Here is an 18,280-nt window from a genome sequence, read left to right as displayed (position 1 = left end):
ACCAGCGACACTTGTTTAAATAAATATTTGTGGGTCATTGGCCTACACACACTATCCCATAATGTCTACAAATGTTAACAAAAAGAATACAAAAATGAAAAGCTGAAATGTCTTGAGTAAATAAGTATTCAACTCCTTTGTTATGGCAAGCCTAAATAAGTTAAGAAGTAAAAATGTGCTTAGCAAGTCACATAATTACATTTACATTTAATAATAAGTTGCATGGACTCACTTTGTGTGCAATAATAGTTTTTAATATGATTTTCTAATGACTACCTCATCTCTGTACCCCACACATACAATTATCTGTAAGGTCCCTCTATCGAATGTCATGCACATATTTAACCCCAAAGACCAGGGAGGTTTTGAAAGGGTTGAAAAGAAGGTAGATGCTTAAACAAAAGACATTGAATATCCCTTTAGCATGGTGAAGTTATTAATTACACTGTGGATGGTGTATCAATACACCCAGTCACTACAAAGATACAGGCGTCCTTCCTAACTCAGTTGCCGGAGAAGAAGGAAACAGCTCAGGGATTTCACCATGAGGCCAATGATGATTTAACTGAGGATGGATCAAGTAGACCTGTGCCACAACCGCAATGACCAGATTCTCTAAGACTGAGAGAAAACATAGTTTGATGAAAATAATATTACTTTGCTAAGAGACTGCCACTGACACAGCTGCCCCTGAGAAAACAGGGGAGACTGAATTGTTAATACCAATTGCCTTGCAAAGGTGAAGAGCACACCTTCCGGTACTAATTGATGATTGCCTAGAGAGGAGAAAACCACCCCCTCCAAGACAGCCACTGATTACGAAAACAACAATAGTCAAATTTCCTTTCCCTTAATCCTGGTTGATCATCTGCAAATGATGAGCAGTCAGCAGTTCACATACCAATTAGGGCTCCTGGGAAGACAGGGAGCACTAAAGTAGATGGCCCTAGCTAGTTAGAAAGTACCAGACAACCACAAAATAAAGATAAACTAATCAGTTATATTATTGTTTTATTAAAACAATGTTCGAATTTTTCTCACGCTTTGACCTTACAGAGTATAGGCTTCATGATGTCACCCTCTGCTGTGTAGAGGCTGCATGATGTCACCAGCTACTGTGTATAGGCTTCATGATGTCACCCTCTGCTGTGTAGAGGCTGCATGATGTCACCAGCTACTGTGTATAGGCTTCATGATGTCACCTCTGCTGTGTAGAGGCTGCATGATGTCACCAGCTACTGTGTAGAGGCTTCATGATATCACTGGCCGCTCTATAGAGGCTTCAGGGTCAGAAGAATGGGTTTCTCTGGCAACAAGATCAACTCGAAGGTACTGTGCACCTCCACCTGACGCTGTTTATCTACTCTGAAGTTCTCCAGCATCTGCAGTGACAGAGAAAAAGGTACAGTGTTACAACCATATGACTGTCTTCCTGTGACATTGTACTATTGAAAGGAAAAATTATAGCTGAATAAAAAAAGTAGTTTAAACTACATGAACGTTAAATCAAAACGAAATAAGTTGTTAGAACAAAGTTTTTTTTAAATATTTTGAATTGTTTTAAAATGATCATACCATGGATCATTTAGCTATTTGATTTAGAATTTTAGGACCCATTTAAGTATAAAAAATGGAAACAATTATTTAATAAAATATAGAATTAGTCTTTTACTACTATAGCCCATAGAAACTCATTGAATAACACATAAATGGCAAAAAGACAGTAAAAATACGTCATAAGGAATACGATTAAGTGTCTGTCCTACCTATGTGACTCGTTTCAGGAAACTAGGACTATGTAGCACATCACTTCACAGGAGAGGCATTTGAATGTAAACATACATTTTTATCAAAATGCATTTTTGGGCAGAAATTACTTCTGGAACATGTCAACTTTCATCTGCCTTAACCCCTAACATTATTTAGGGACCCTTTTAGATTTGCATGTATTTAATTGGTAGCCCCTATCTGCAAAAGCAGGGTGTCTTCAAAAAAAAAAAAAAAAAAAAGCAGGGGAACATGGAATGTCCACCGAGTGCCCATCAAAAATATGATGCTGCTCTGCTTACGCACTGTAGGCATCCATTACACAGAGGACTGGCTACTATGGCACCTTGACAGTCTTGTAGCCAATGAGATATGCTTTCCAGGGATATGCAGTTGACCCGGGTTGACAAAGCAAGGACTAGAACCTTTAATGCGTAATGTGAACTATTGCTACCCGGCGCAGAGACGAGACACACATGCTACATTACATTGTAAACAGATTTCATCGCTTTAGCATAAAATATGGCTTCTCAAGGAGAAGAACATGTAAAAATTAAGAGTATCAAACAGGAACCTAAAAAGAAAGCAGCTATGAATAAGCATACCGACATAGAAGCTTTGAATAAAATAATTGAGTTGAATTCGGATCAGGGGATCGATGTGGACAATGAGAATTTTGACTAGGCCGACGAAGATTGCTTTCTAGAAGGACTGGATCTACTTTAACCTCATGGGGATAGGACTGGATCTACTTTAACCTCATGGGGATAGGACTGGATCTACTTTAACCTCATGGGGATAGGGCTGGATCTACTTTAACCTCATGGGGATAGGACTGGATCTACTTTAACCTCATGGGGATAGGACTGGATCAATAAATTATTTTGAGGGCTTTGTATAGCTCATTTACTATATGCATTGCATTTTTTATAAATTGTCAAGCAGCCAAAGCAAAAGGTCAAACCCCTCTCTCCCAGTTGGCCTTCTGAGAGCAGCTGGTGTTGGAAATGGTTGAATTGTGGGCCCAAAGCAACCTCACAACCATCACAAGAGACCCCTCACTCAAGGTGAGCGCCACTATCCAAAGCACATACCAAAAGACAAAAGGAAGAACTGCAAACATTGCACAAAACACAGGGGATATCTGAAATGCCAGTTCACCTTTTGTTTCCTGGTCAGCCTATCACGACATGCACAAGCTACGGTGAAAGTGCAATCTAATCATCTTTACCTGGGATGTAAAACGAACACCAAAGCCATTTGTAAATAGTTCAGCTTATTAATGGCGCTTGTAACGCCAGGGTTTAAGCACTTTTTTGTGAGGAGCAAATGGCATATATTATTATTATTATATTATTATTAATATCTAAGCACTTTTTTTGTGAGGACACATGTGTAACCAAGTTTGTGGTTCATAAAACATTTTTATATATGTTTTAATAACAAACTTGTATTCCATCTGTAAATACAAATAAAATTGTTAAATTACGAGCCTATTTTGTTTAGCCTTGGAAAAAGGCAGGAACCTTCCCGCTAGCCATGATTGGCTGAGATAATGGATGGGCTGGACATGCAGAGAGATGAGTTTGGATTGGGCTGCCATGTAGCACGCAGACCAATGTTGATAGTCCTTTCGACAGCACCATTTTGTTAAGATATAACGTCAGCCATTGAGAACTACAAAAGTTTTGATACTTTTCTAAACAACATTTATGTCCTGAATTTAGCAGGTTCTGTCGACAGATCAGTTGAAAAAAGTGATTTGCTTCTTTCTACACACGCCACGGTCAGTGAACCGGAGTGACTTGAGACAACGCTGGCGGAACAAGATGTAGCTACAAACAGAACGCAGTTAAATGGTTCCAGTCTGCCATGAAGCATTTATCCATGTAAGAGTCCAGCTACATTTTCAGATATTATACGTTTCTAAGTTTGTCAGAAAGGCATTTTCATTGCAAGTTAAAGTGTACTGTTAGCTTGCTCGCGAACGTTAGTAATATATAATATAATATAATAATAATATATATATAAATAATAATGCCATTTAGCAGACGCTTTTGAACCATTACAGTCATGTGTGCATACATTCTATTGTTGGGTGGTCCCGGGGATTAACCCACTACCCTGCTAGCAAGCGCCATGTCTAAACAAAACAACTGAGGTACAGAAGGACCGCTCGCCAGCTCAGCTAGCTAAAGGGGGTTACGTGTTTGATCTGTGTAGTAATATTATTATTCAAATCAGATATTAATTTGCATTCTTTATTATAACCTAATGTTATCTAGCTAACATTGAACCTGGTAGATTTACTTTAGCTACCTGGACATTTAGACATCAACTATGACAATGTTTGTATTGGTTGGTAGTGGTATGAGTTGGTACTATAGTAACCATTTCACTGTACTGTTTACATCTTCTGTATCCTTTGCAAGTGACAAATCAACTTTTTATTTGATTTGATATAGTGTGTGTTTACCAGAGAAGGTAATGTGAAGAACAAGATGACCTGCACCAAAGTCAGATTAGGATATAGGCCAAGGACGAGATGAAGTCAGATTAGGATATAGGCCAAGGACTAGATGAAGTCAGATTAGGATATAGGCCAAGGACGAGATGAAGACAGATTAGGATATAGGCCAAGGACGAGATGAAGACAGATTAGATATAGGCCATGAGATGAAGACAGATTAGGATATAGGCCAAGGACACAGATTAGGATATAGGCCATGACGAGATGAAGACAGATTAGATATAGGCCAAGGCAGATGAAGACAGATTAGGATATAGGCCAAGGACGAGATGAAGACAGATTAGGATATAGGCCAAGGACGAGATGAAGACAGATTAGGATATAGGCCAAGGACGAGATTTGAAGACAGATTAGGATATAGGCCAAGGACTAGATGAAGACAGATTAGGATATAGGCCATTTCATGAAGACAGATTAGGATATAGGCCAAGGACTAGATGAAGACAGATTAGGATAAAGGCCAAGGACGAGATGAAGACAGATTAGTATATAGGCCAGGACTAGATGAAGTCAGATTAGGATATAGGCCTGGTAGATGAAGACAGATTAGGATAAAGGCCAAGGACTAGATGAAGACAGATTTAGGATCCCAGGACGAGATGAAGTCAGATTAGGATAAAGGCCAAGGACGAGATATTGATTAGGATATAGGCCAAGGACTAGATGAAGACAGATTAGGATAAAGGCCAAGGACTAGATGAAGACAGATTAGGATATAGGCCAAGGACTAGATGAAGACAGATTAGGATATAGGCCAAGGACTAGATGAAGACAGATTAGGATATAGGCCAAGGACAGATGAAGACAGATTAGGATATAGGCCAAGGACGAGATGAAGTCAGATTAGGATATAGGCCAAGGACTAGATGAAGTCAGATTAGGATATAGGCCAGGACGAGATGAAGACAGATTAGGATATAGGCCAAGGACGAGATGAAGACAGATTAGGATATAGGCCAAGGACGAGATGAAGACAGATTAGGATATAGGCCAAGGACTTAGATGAAGACAGATTAGGATTAGGCCAAGGACGAGATGAAGACAGATTTATAGGCCAAGGACGAGATGAAGACAGATTAGGATATAGGCCAAGGACGAGATGAAGACAGATTAGGATATAGGCCAAGGACGAGATGAAGACAGATTAGGATATAGGCCAAGGACGAGATGAAGACAGATTGGATATAGGCCAAGGACTAGATGAAGACAGATTAGGATATAGGCCAAGGACTGATGAAGACAGATTAGGATATAGGCCAAGGACTAGATGAAGACAGATTAGGATAAAGGCCAAGGACGAGATGAAGACAGTTAGGGCCAAGGACGAGATGAAGTCAGATTAGGATATAGGCCAAGGACTAGATGAAGACAGATTAGGATAAAGGCCAAGGACTAGATGAAGACAGATTAGATAAAGGGCCAAGGACGAGATGAAGTCCCATTAGGATAAAGGCCAAGGAAGAGATGAAGTCAGATTAGGATATAGGCCAAGGACTAGATGAAGACAGATTAGATAAAGGCCAAGGACTAGATGAAGACAGATTAGGATATAGGCCAAGGACTAGATTTAGGATATAGGCCAAGGACTAGATGAAGACAGATTAGGATATAGCCAAGGACTAGATGAAGACAGATTAGGATAAAGGCCAAGGACTAGATTCAGATTAGGATATAGGCCAAGGACTGATGAAGTCAGATTTATAGGCCAAGGACTAGATGAAGACAGATTAGGATAAAGGCCAAGGACTAGATGAAGACAGATTAGGATAAAGGCCAAGGACGAGATGAAGGGTATTTTTACCAGGAGTTTTTCCTTATTGTAGGCTACTACTTTTACCACTTTTAGTCTTGAAATCTTTGGTTGGTTAATAAACTAATCACTGTGTTTAGCAAATATCTTAAAGAGATGGGTGGGGCTAAGGTTTAACAGGGTGTAAATGATGCTGAAGGGGTGGAGACAAAGAAGAGCTCTCCAGTAAGGGCCATTTTCTCAAAAGTGGGGTTACAAGTTTATCAACTTTCAAAGCAGATTTAATTTCCCATTGTTCTTCAACTGCAGTGTGTGATATACCATTTTCTAGCTCTAGGTTTCTATTTTTATCAATGAAAAAAAACACAATTTCAAATGTTGCTACATAAGACCAAATCCAGGTGGCCAGTCACATATTTAACCCGTAATTTCTGTTGTTTCAAACAACCTCCATATTTCCATGTGTTTGTATGACCCCTGACACTTCTGGGGGTTTTAGAGAGCACAACTGTGTTTGTGAGAGTCTCCCCATACAGATGAGGTCATAGATGGGTCATAATAGTATTCCACCGGACACTACAAAAAAATTGGGATGTCTCATGGTCTGACAAACATTGCTGTAGCTCGGCCACCTTCCACCGCAGATGCGGAAGGCCGACATGGATTAAGCCCGTGCAACAAAACTGATATCTCTAGTTTAAACTGACAGATTTTGATCAAATTATTTTAATATGTTACTTAGATTGACTCTTAAGGATTTGAATCAGTCATTCAAACGTTGAGCTGTGAACCTCACATGTATAAGGAAGAGCTGCATCTCCGTCTCAGCTATGCGCCGTCCAAGACACTGTCTGGGTCCAAACCCGGAGCTCTCCAAGCTCCTGAAGTACTGGTTCTCTGTCCGCAGCCAGCGGACGGGAGGTACTCCTCAGGTCTGGGAATACATCTGGGTCTCTACCCATCGCATAGAGACCCAACTGGACCAGAGTCTAGAGAGTGTGAGAACACACCACATAACATACTGCCCTCCCAAACCATCAACCAAAGTCTCTGATCAAATGTAAATACAGTAGCAACCATATGTCATTGGTTGTCTCCTCTTACCCCACAAGGTATGTTATAGTTCTGAATGACGATTTCCTCTGTAATGTATCTCTGTAGACTGACTGCAACTGGATGAAGCCTGACGGACAGAAGAAGATGGTGACTTGGTTAATGCTTAACCAGTAGGTGGCCCAGGCATCTCAACAGATGAAGAGTATAGATGTTTAAGCGATATCTGAAATTCATCTCTAAAGAAGTGATCATTGTGACTTCACTTCTAATGTCTAACCAGTAGTCAGAACATTGCAACACTAAACATGTTCATGATCAGTAATGACATGATATATACTGTGATTAATGTCAATATGCCTTGTCCATTGCTGTTCTGGTTAGTGATTCTTGCCTTTTTCACCGTGAACCTCTGGCCCCTGCTCAACACGCATTAGCTAACCCTTTAGTTCCACCTCCCACACATGTGACCTCCACCTGGTTTAACCTCTCTTGGGTAGGGGCAATATTTCACGTCCGGATGAAAAGCGTGCCCAAAGTAAACTACCTGTTACTCAGGCCCATAAGCCAGATATGCATATAATTGGTAGATTTGGAAAGAAAACTAAAGTTTCAAACGGAAGCAAAGAACATACAGTATAACGGAACTGATATGGCAGGCGAAACCCCGAGGACAAACCATCCCCCCAAAATAAAATTCATCCTACCACTATTTTCAATGGCTGTCACTTTTATTATAAGGTGAAGTCCTCCCAGATTACAGTTCCTAGGGCTTCCACTAGATGTCAACAGTCTTTAGAAAGAGTTCAGGCTGGCCAGTTCTTATAGCATTTAGCTGTACCCTTATCCTACTCCTCCTCTGTTCCTCTGGTGATGTAGAGGTTAATCCAGGCCCTGCAGTGCCTCGCTCCACTCCCATTCCCCAGGCACTCTCATTTGTTGACTTCTGTAACCATAAAAGCCACTAAGTTTGTTTTATTCACTACTTTAGCACACTCTGCCAACCCGGATGTCCTAGCGACGTCTGAATCCTGGCTTAGGAAGACCAGCAAAAACCCAAAAATTTCCATCCCTAACTATAACTATAATTTCCTGACAAGATAGAACTGCCAAAGGGGGCGGAGTTAGCCTGCAGAGTTCTGTCATACTATCCAGGTCTGTGCCCAAACAATTTGAGATTCTACTTTTAAAAATCCACCTTTCCAGAAACAAGTCTCTCACAGTTGCCGCTTGCTAAAGACCACCCTCTGCCCCCAGCTGTGCTCTGGAATCCATATGTGAACTGATTTCTCCCCATCTATCTTCAGAGCTCGTGCTGCTAGGTGACCTAAACTGGAACATGCTTAACACCCCGGCCATCCTACAGTCTAAGCTTGATGCCATCAATCTCACACAAATTATCAATGAACCTACCAGGTACAACCCCAAATTCGTAAACACGGGCACCCTCACAGATATCATCCTAACCAACCTGCCCTCCAAATACACCTCTGCTGTTTCAACGAGGATGTCAGCGATCACTGCCTCTCTTTCTAAAATTATCCACCGAAATTGTTGCAACCCCTATTACTAGCCTGTTCAACCTCTCATTCGTATCGTCTGAGATCCCCAAAGACTGGAAAGCTGCCGCGGTCATCCCCTCTTCAAAAGGGGAGAAACTCTAGACCCAATCTGCTTACAGACCTATATCTATCCGACACTGCCTTTCTAAGGTCTTCGAAAGCAAAGTTAACAAACAGATCACCGACCATTTCAAATCCCACCGTACCATCTTCACAATGCAATCTTGTTTCCGAGCTGGTCATGGGTGCACCTCAGCCACGCTCAAGGTCCTAAACGATATCATAATCACCATCGATACGAGACAATACTGTGCAACTGAATTCATTGACCTGGCCAAGGCTTTCAACTCCGTCAATCATCACATTCTTGTCGCCAGACAACAGCTGTTTGGCTTCTCAAATGACTGCCTCGCGTGGTTCACCCACTACTTCTCTGATAGAGTTCAGTGTGTCAAATCGGAGGGCCTGTTGTGTGGACCCCTGGCAGTCTCTATGAGGGTGCAACAGGGTTCAATTCTCGGGCCGACTCTTTTCTCTGTATACATCAATGATGTCGCTCTTGCTGCTGGTGATTCTCCGATCCACCTCTACGCAGACGACACCATTTTGTATACTTCTGGCCCTTCTTTGGACACTGTGTTAATAACAATCCAGATGGGCTTCAATGCCATACAACTCTCCTACCGTGGCCACCAACTGCTCTTAAATGCAATTAAAACAAAATGCATGCACTTCAACCGATCACTGCCCACACCTGCCCGCCCGTCCAGCATCACTACTCTAGACGGTTCTGACTTAGAATATGTGGACAACTGCAAAAACCTAGATGTCCTTCTGTAGCTCAGTTGGTAGAGCATGGCGCTTGTAACGCCAGGGTAGTGGGTTCGATCCCCGGGACCACCCATACATAGAATGTATGCACACATGACTGTAAGTCGCTTTGGATAAAAGCGTCTGCTAAATGGCATATATTATATTATTATTATTATATTATGTCTGGTTAGACTGTAAACTCTCCTTCCAGACTCACATTAAACATCTCCAATCCAAAATTAAATCTAGAATCGACTTCCTATTTCGCAACAAAGCATCCTTCGCTCACGCTGCCAAACCCTCGTAAAATTGACTATCCTACTGATCCTTGACTTCGACAATGTAATTTACAAAATAGCCTCCAACACTCTACTCAGCAAACTGGATGCAGTCTATCACAGTGCCATCCGTTTTGTCACCAAGGCCCCTTGTACTATCCACCACTGCGATCTGTATGCTCTCTTTCGCTGGCCCTCGGTTCATACTTGTCGCCAAACCCACTGGCTCCAGGTCATCTATAAGTCTTTGCTAGGTAAAGCCCTACCTAATCTCAGCTCACTGGTCACCATAGCAGCACCCACCCATATTCCATGTGTAACTCTGTGATGTTGTTTGTTATGCACTGCTTTACTTTATCTTGGCCAGGTCGCAGTTGTAAAAGAGAACTTGTTCTCAACTAGCCTACCTGGTTAAATAAAGGTGAAATAAAATGTATAAAACTGTATACTGGTTTTGTGGGTTTATAATAATTGGTATTGTAGTTATTGTCTTGTTTAGGTAGTCATTGTCGTTAACATCAGCTATCGTTTGTCAATCATCTTGTCTGTCCGACCTCAGTGTTTCCTTCAGCGCTCCTTTGACCAGCGGTATCATCTTCAGCATCTGTAGCATGTCTCCCTGGGTAGACTGTCTGGCTACAGCCACCTCAGCCCTCAACTCTTTCCTGAGGTCAGGGTGTCCTGGCAAGCTCATATAGAGTCCAGCAGGGTGATAGATGTCTGAAATACGTTACAGAGAATGATAACTACTAGAGACAACTGTTCATGAACTGATCCTGTGAGGGTTGAAATAAAATGGTTGTCTACCCTTTCTGGTAGTTAACTAATCCAGTTGACTTGGATATCTCTCATACAGCCTCACAGAACCAGGCCTAAATAACAGGATAAGGTGATTACTGTTGGAAGTCATTATCAAGTTTACCGTGTCTACCCTCTCCAGCCATCAGTTCAGTGATCCTCTATAGCCTTGATGTCCTCTAAAGACAGCTTGTTATAGATGTTTTATAGAGGTTATATACGGTTACTACCGTGTCTACGCCTTCAGCCATCGGTTCAGTGACGCTGGCCTTGATGTCCTCTATAGACAGCTTGTTATAGATGTTTTATAGAGGTTATATAAGGTTACTACCGTGTCTACCCCTCCAGCCATCAGTTCGAGTGACGCTGGCCTTGATGTCCTCTAAAGACAGCTTGTTATAGATGTTTTATAGAGAGGTTATATACAGGTTACTACTGTGTCTACCCCTCTCCAGCCATCAGTTCAGTGACGCTGGCCTTGATGTCCTCTATAGACAGCTTGTCTAACATCAGAAGGCTGGCCAGGACTCCTGGATACTTCCCGTGGGTGTTAGTGTCCTGACGCATCGTCCTGTAGATGTTCTGGATACAGCGGTCAGCTGGGGGCCGTAATGTAATCAGGACAGTATAACAGTGAACCAACAGAGGTACTGATACAGACACAGCACCAGCACAGTGTTATCTGGGATCTTAAATGCATCATACGGATCACAGACAACTGTCTTCTTCCTGGCTTTTACTTTGGTTTCCCTAAATAGATGACAGCCCTAACACTTCCCACTGGACTAACCCTTCCCCATGGCTAACCTTCCCCCTGGCCTAACCTTCCCTGGCCTCTAACACATCCCCCTGGCCTCCAACCACATCCCCCTGGCCCTAACCCTTACCCCTGGCCCTAACACATCCCCCTGTCCCTAACACATCCCCCTGTCCCTAACACATCCCCTGTCCTGAACACATCCCCCGGGCCCGATCCTTCCCCTGTGGCCACAACACATCCCCCTGGCCCTAACCCACCTTCCCTGGCCAGATCCTTCCCCCTGGCCCAGATCCTTCCCCCTGGCCCAAACCTTTCCCCCTGGCCCAAACCTTATCCCCTCACCAAACCTGGCCTAACCGGCCTGCTAACACATCCCCCTGGCCCGAATACATCCCCCCTGTCCCTAATACCTGTCCCAGTTACATCCCCCTGGCCCAACACATCCCTGGCCTCTAACACCCTGGCTGGATCCCCCCTGGCCCAGATCCTTCCCCCTGGCTGACCCTTCCCCCTGGCCCTAACGTCCCCCTCCTTCCCTGGCCCAGATCCTTCCCCCCCCTGTGCCCACATCCTTCCCCCCTGTCCCAGATCCTTCCCCCTGGCCCAAACCCTTCCCCCCTGGCCCAAACACTTGACCTTAATCACCCCTGGCCAGATCTTCTTTCCCTTGATCCGAATCTATCCATCCCCTGGCCTCAGTCCTTCCCTTGGCCCTGACCCTTCCCCTTCCATAGGCTGGCCCCACCTTCCTTGGGTCCTGACACTTCCCCTTGGCCCTGACCCTGACAACTGTTTTCAGGGATCACAGGGATATATGAGTATTGTCCAAATTCTGGGTTGAAGATGCCATCCCAGGCCTCTACGTGATCTCTCCAGATCTTGGCTCCTACCCTCCTCAGCATGGCTGGGGGGATGTACAGCATGGGAGAGTGGTCTTGAACATCAGATGCAGTCAATGAAGTGTTGGGCCCAGACGTTCAGAACTGTTTATGTAGTCCAACATCAGGCCCAGAACACAGGTTAGACCACAGACTCATACAGCATGAACCCACAGCTGTAGATAAGAAGAACCCACAGACTGTAGAGGAGAGAACACAGGTTAGACCACAGACTCACATACAGCATCGAACCCACAGCTGTAGAGGAGAGAACACAGGTTAGACCACAGACTCACATACAGCATCGAACCCACAGCTGGAGAGGAGAGAACACAGGTTAGACCACAGACTCACATACAGCATCGAACCCACAGCTGTAGAGGAGAGAACACAGGTTAGACCACAGACTCACATACAGCATCGAACCCACCGCTGTAGAGGAGAGAACACAGGTTAGACCACAGACTCACATACAGCATTGAACCCACAGCTGGAGAGGAGAGAACACAGGTTAGACCACAGACTCACATACAGCATCGAACCCAGCTGTAGGAGAGAGACACAGGTTAGACCACAGACTCACATACAGCATTGAACCCACAGCTGGAGAGGAGAGAACACAGGTTAGACCACAGACTCACCATAAAGCATCGAACCCACAGCTGGAGAGGAGAGAACACAGGTTAGACCACAGACTCACATACAGCATCGAACCCCTGGCTGGCAGATAAAGAGAACACCGGTTAGACCACAGACTCACATACAGCATCGAGTAGGAGAGAACACAGTTAGACCACAGACTCACATACAGCATCGAACCCACAGCTGTAGAGGAGAGAACACAGGTTAGACCACAGACTCACATACAGCATCGAACCCACCTCTGTAGAGGAGAGAACACAGGTTAGACACAGACTCACATACAGCATTGAACCCACAGCTGTAGATAAGAGAACACAGGTTAGACATTCCATACAGGACAGAACCTACCGCGTTACAGCACAGCAAATGTGAGACATTGTACAATACTGAGTGTACATGCAATAATATCAGGTAAATATAGTATAATATACAGTAGAGGAGGGTACATTACGACAGCCTAAGACACCAGTTGTCGATGTCTTATAATATATAATAATAATATAATAATAATATATGCCATTTAGCAGACGCTTTTATCCAAAGCGACTTACAGTCATGTGTGCATACATTCTACGTATGGGTGGTCCCGGGAATCGAACCCACTACCCTGGCGTTACAAGCGCCATGCTCTACCAACTGAGCTACAGAAGGAGTGATGGGCCTAATTAAGTAAGTAAGATATTAGTTGTCATCATCGATGTCCTATGACCCCTAAGGAGCGATGGACCTAATTAAGGAAGTAAGATATTTGCAGAAATATAAGATGTTAACCTTACAGTATTTGAGACAATCTGGTACAGTGGCTTGCGAAAGTATTCACCCCCTTGACATTTTTCCTATTTTATTGCCTTACAACCTGGAAATAACATTGATTTTTGTGGGGGTTTGTATCATTGATTTACACAACATGCATATCACTTTGAAAATGCAAAATATTTTATATTGTGAAACAAACAAGAAATAAGACAAAAGAACAGAACTTGAGAGTGGATAACTATTCACCCCCAAAGGCAATACTTTGTAGAACCACCTTTACTATAATTAGCTGCAAGTCTCTTGGGGTATGTCTCTATAAGCATGACACATCTAGCCACTGGGATTTTGCACATTCTTCAGGCAAAACTGCTCCAGCTCCTTCAAGTTGGATGGGTTCCGTTGGTGTACAGCAATCTTTAAGTTGCACCACAGATTCTCAATTGGATTGAGGTCTGGGCTTTGACTAGGCCATTCTAAGACATTTAAATGTTTCTCCTTAAAACCACTCGAGTGTTGCTTTAGCGGTATGCTTAGGGTCATTGTCCTGCTGGAAGGTGAACCTCAGTCCCAGTCTCAAATGTCTGGAAGACTGAAACAGGTTTCCCTCAAGAATTTCTCCGTATTTAGTGACATCCATCATTACTTCAATTTCCTTAAATTTCTCAGTCCCTGCCGATGGAAAAGCATCCCCATAGCATGATGCTGCCACCACCATGCTTCACTGTGGGGATGATATTCATGGGGAGATGAGAGGTGTTGGGTTTGCTCAGACATAGCATTTTCCTTGATGGCCAAAATACTCTTGTCATCTGACAAGAGTACCATTTCCATATGTTTGGGGAGTCTCCCACATACCTTTGGCGGAGCTTTTCAAATGTGTTTTCTTATTTTTTTTTTTTCTTTAAGCAATGGCTCTTTCTGGCCACTCTTCCATAAAAAGCCCAGCTCTGTGGAGTGTACTGCTAAAGTGGTCCTATGGACAGATACTCAATCTCTGCTGTGTGGAGCTTTGCAGCTCCTTCAGGGTTGTCTTTGGTCTCTTTGTTGCCTCTCTGATTATTAATGCCCTCCTTGCCTGGTCCGTGAGTTTTGGTGGGCGCCCTCTCTTGGGAGGGTTTGTTGCGGTGCCATATTCTTTCCATTTTTTAATAATGGTGCTCCGTGGGATGTTCAAAGTTTTGGATATTTTTTTAGAACCCAACCCTGATCTGTACTTCTCTACAACTTTCTGTTTGGAGAGCTCCTTGTTCTTCAAGGTGCCGCTTGCTTGGTGCCCCTTGCTTAGTGGTGTTGCAGACTCTGGGGCCTTTCAGAACAGGTGTATACAGTATATACCGAGATCATATGACAGATATGACACTTAGATTGCACACAGCTGGACTTTATTTAACTAATTGTGTGACTTCTGAAGGTAATTGGTTGCCCCAGATCTTATTTAGGGGCTTCATGGCAAAGGGGAGGGGCTTCATAGCAAAGGGGAGGGGCTTCATAGCAAAGGGGGTGAATACATACACCACTTTTCCGTTGTAAATATTTTTGAATCTTTTGAAACAAGTAATTTTTTCACTTCACCAATTTGGACTATTTTGTGTATGTCCATTACATGAAATCAAATAAGAAATCTATTTAAATTACAGGTTACAATGCAGCAAAATAGGAGAAACACGGGATGAAGACTTTTGCAAGGCACAGTGCTGGTATGAGTCAGTGTATAAAACATGGTCACAGGTTTCAAGACAGAAGTAAATATTAGGTGAAACGGACTTACATTCAGAGCGTATTTGAAGAGTTCTTGAGAAAGATCGGTGGTCCATTTGTCCTGTCCACTCCTTTCTATCTTCTTATGTACTCGGGCCACAAAGTCCTGTCCAACCTCGTCCAACAGAGGAACAAAGTTCCCCAGCACCTTGGGAGAGATCACCTCTCTATTCAGAATCACCCTGTTGGACCGCCAGTCCTCCCCATTCCTACAGAGAGAAAAAGACCAAACCTTGTTGTGAATTGTTTTGTTTTGGAATGTTACAGAACCAGCAAAACTTAATCTCAATAACGCAGTGTCAACTAAATCTCAATAACGCAGTGTCAATAACTAAATCTCAATAACGCAGTGTCAATAACTAAATCTCAATAACGCAGTGTCAATAACTAAATCTCAATAACGCAGTGTCAATAACTAAATCTCAATAACGCAGTGTCAATAACTAAATCTCAATAACGCAGTGTCAATAACTACATCTCAATAGCAGTGTCAATAACTACATCTCAATAACGCAGTGTCAATAACTAAATCTCAATAACGCAGTGTCAATAACTAAATCTCAATAACGCAGTGTCAATAACTAAATCTCAATAACGCAGTGTCAATAACTAAATCTCAATAAACGCAGTGTCAATAACAAATCTCAATAACGCAGTGTCAGTGTCAATAACTAAATCTCAATAGCGCTGTGTCAATAACTACATCTCAATAACGCAGTGTCAATAACTAAATCTCAATAGCGCAGTGTCAATAACTAAATCTCAATAACGCAGTGTCAATAACTAAATCTCAATAACAAAATCTGTCAATAATGCCTGATTCACACAATAGCGCCACACCTGGCCTGGTTGCCATCTACCACGCTATAGGGCCACACCTGGCCTGGTTACCATCTACCACACTATAGGGCCACACCTGGCCTGGTTACCATCTAACACGCTATAGGGCCACACCTGGCCTGGTTTGCCATCTACACACTATAGGGCAACACCTAGCCTGGTTACCATCTACCATGCTATAGGGGACCACACCTGGCCTGGTTACCATCTACCATGCCATGGGGCCACACCTGGCCTGGTTACCATCTACCACACTATGGGCAACACCTAGCCTGGTTACCATCTACCATGCTATGGGCCACACCTGGCCTGGTTACCATCTACCATGCTATAGGGCCACACCTGGCCTGGTTACCATCTACCACACTATAGGGCCACACCTGGTCTGGTTACCATCTACCACGCTATAGGGCCACACCTGGTCTGGTTACCATCTACCACGCTATAGGGCCACACCTGGTCTGGTTACCATCTACCATGCTATAGGGCCACACCTGGTCTGGTTACCATCTACCACGCTATAGGGCCACACCTGGCCTGGTTACCATCTACCACACTATGGGGCAACACCTAGCCTGGGATTTGCCATCTACCATGCTATAGGGCCACACCTGGCCTGGTTACCATCTACCATGCTATAGGGCCACACCTGGCCTGGTTACCATCTACCACACTATAGGGCAACACCTGGCCTGGTTACCATCTACCATGCTATAGGGCCACACCTGGCCTGGTTACTCATCTACCATACATGCTATAAGGTACACCAACCTGGTTACCATCTACACGCTATAGGGCCACACCTGGCCTGGTTACCATCTACCACGCTATAGGGCCACACCTGGCCTGGTTACCATCTACCACGCTATAGGCCACACCTGGTCTGGTTACCATCTACCACGCTATAGGGCCACACCTGGTCTGGTTACCATCTACCACGCTATAGGAGCCACACCTGGTCTGGTTACCATCTACCACGCCAGCTTGTACTGGGCTGGCCTGGAGATACGGCAATGTGAAAAGATATCTGAGATAACAGAGTAGAGTTTGGGAGTAAACCCTAAACTGTTAGCCAGGGGTCTCTTTAGCTAACATTTCCACTTCTTGTCAACAGTCAAGAGACTGTTGCCAGGCCTACAATACCGTAGTGAGAATAGTCAAAACATCACAAAAGGAAAGCTTATGATGACATTGATTTGAAAGTCCTTATTTAAACAACTGTTTGACAGATATAACAGAACAGTGTGCGTACTTGAGCAGGACTCCATATTTCCTGTTCCTGTAGTCTCTGTATGAGTCCATGCTCCACCGTTAACCTCTTAGGTGAGTGTCCTTCTGCCTTGAACAAGATGGCTGCATCCTCAAACTATCAATGTTTACTATCATAGTAGCCTATCTTCTCCCTGCCAGGAACAATGACAGAGAACAGCAGATCGCTAATTTATGTTCAAAGATTTTGTGGTAGAATACACTTGTTTTGGTTTGGTTCACACTCATAGTAGCCTCATCTTCTCCTGAGGACGTGACATGTTTGAACCGCGGTAAATATAGCAGACTGTACCTTTGTTACAATCAAACATATTTCGTAGAAATCCCATTCTAAATGTTAAATGATTCTATATATGGTTAGTTTCATATTGTATTTGTCTGATAAGAAAGATGCTCCCTCAGCAAAGCTAATTCCAAAATAGTGTTTTATCCGCAACAACACAAACCAATAAGTGTTATGTTGAAGTGGGGTTCCAGCTATAACTATGGTTCACTGCAGAGCTGAAACTTTTAGTTGTGAATAACAACAATACATTATTCACTGCATCACTAGTTTGGTATTCTTATTAGGATCTAGTGGCTGTGCAAAAGCAGAAGCTACTCTTCTGTTAGAGACAGGTTAATACTATTATAACGTTGTCCCCGTTGACATCATCCACGGAATGACATCTTGATTCTTAACGAGGCCTGTCCACTTTTATGCAATTTGGCAGATGCTTTTAGCCAAAGCAACAGTATTTAGTGAATACATTGTGTACATATATATGGTCCTGAGTATTGAACCTGTCCTAGCGTTTCAGGCCCATGTTCTGATAACTGTTCACAG

General features: G+C 43.3%; 1 pseudogene; it reads right to left on the bottom strand.

Annotated features, from left to right (window-relative positions):
- Positions 1-1,003: 1,003 nt before the first annotated feature.
- Positions 1,004-17,588, bottom strand: LOC127925815 (cholesterol side-chain cleavage enzyme, mitochondrial-like; annotated as a pseudogene).
- Between the last annotated feature and the right edge of the window lie 692 nt (positions 17,589-18,280).

This window comes from Oncorhynchus keta, unplaced genomic scaffold, assembly GCF_023373465.1.
Source record: "Oncorhynchus keta strain PuntledgeMale-10-30-2019 unplaced genomic scaffold, Oket_V2 Un_contig_6311_pilon_pilon, whole genome shotgun sequence".
Lineage (NCBI taxonomy): Eukaryota > Metazoa > Chordata > Actinopteri > Salmoniformes > Salmonidae > Oncorhynchus > Oncorhynchus keta.
Note: the sequence above shows the minus strand (reverse complement) of the source record. Positions and strands in the feature narration are given on the sequence as shown.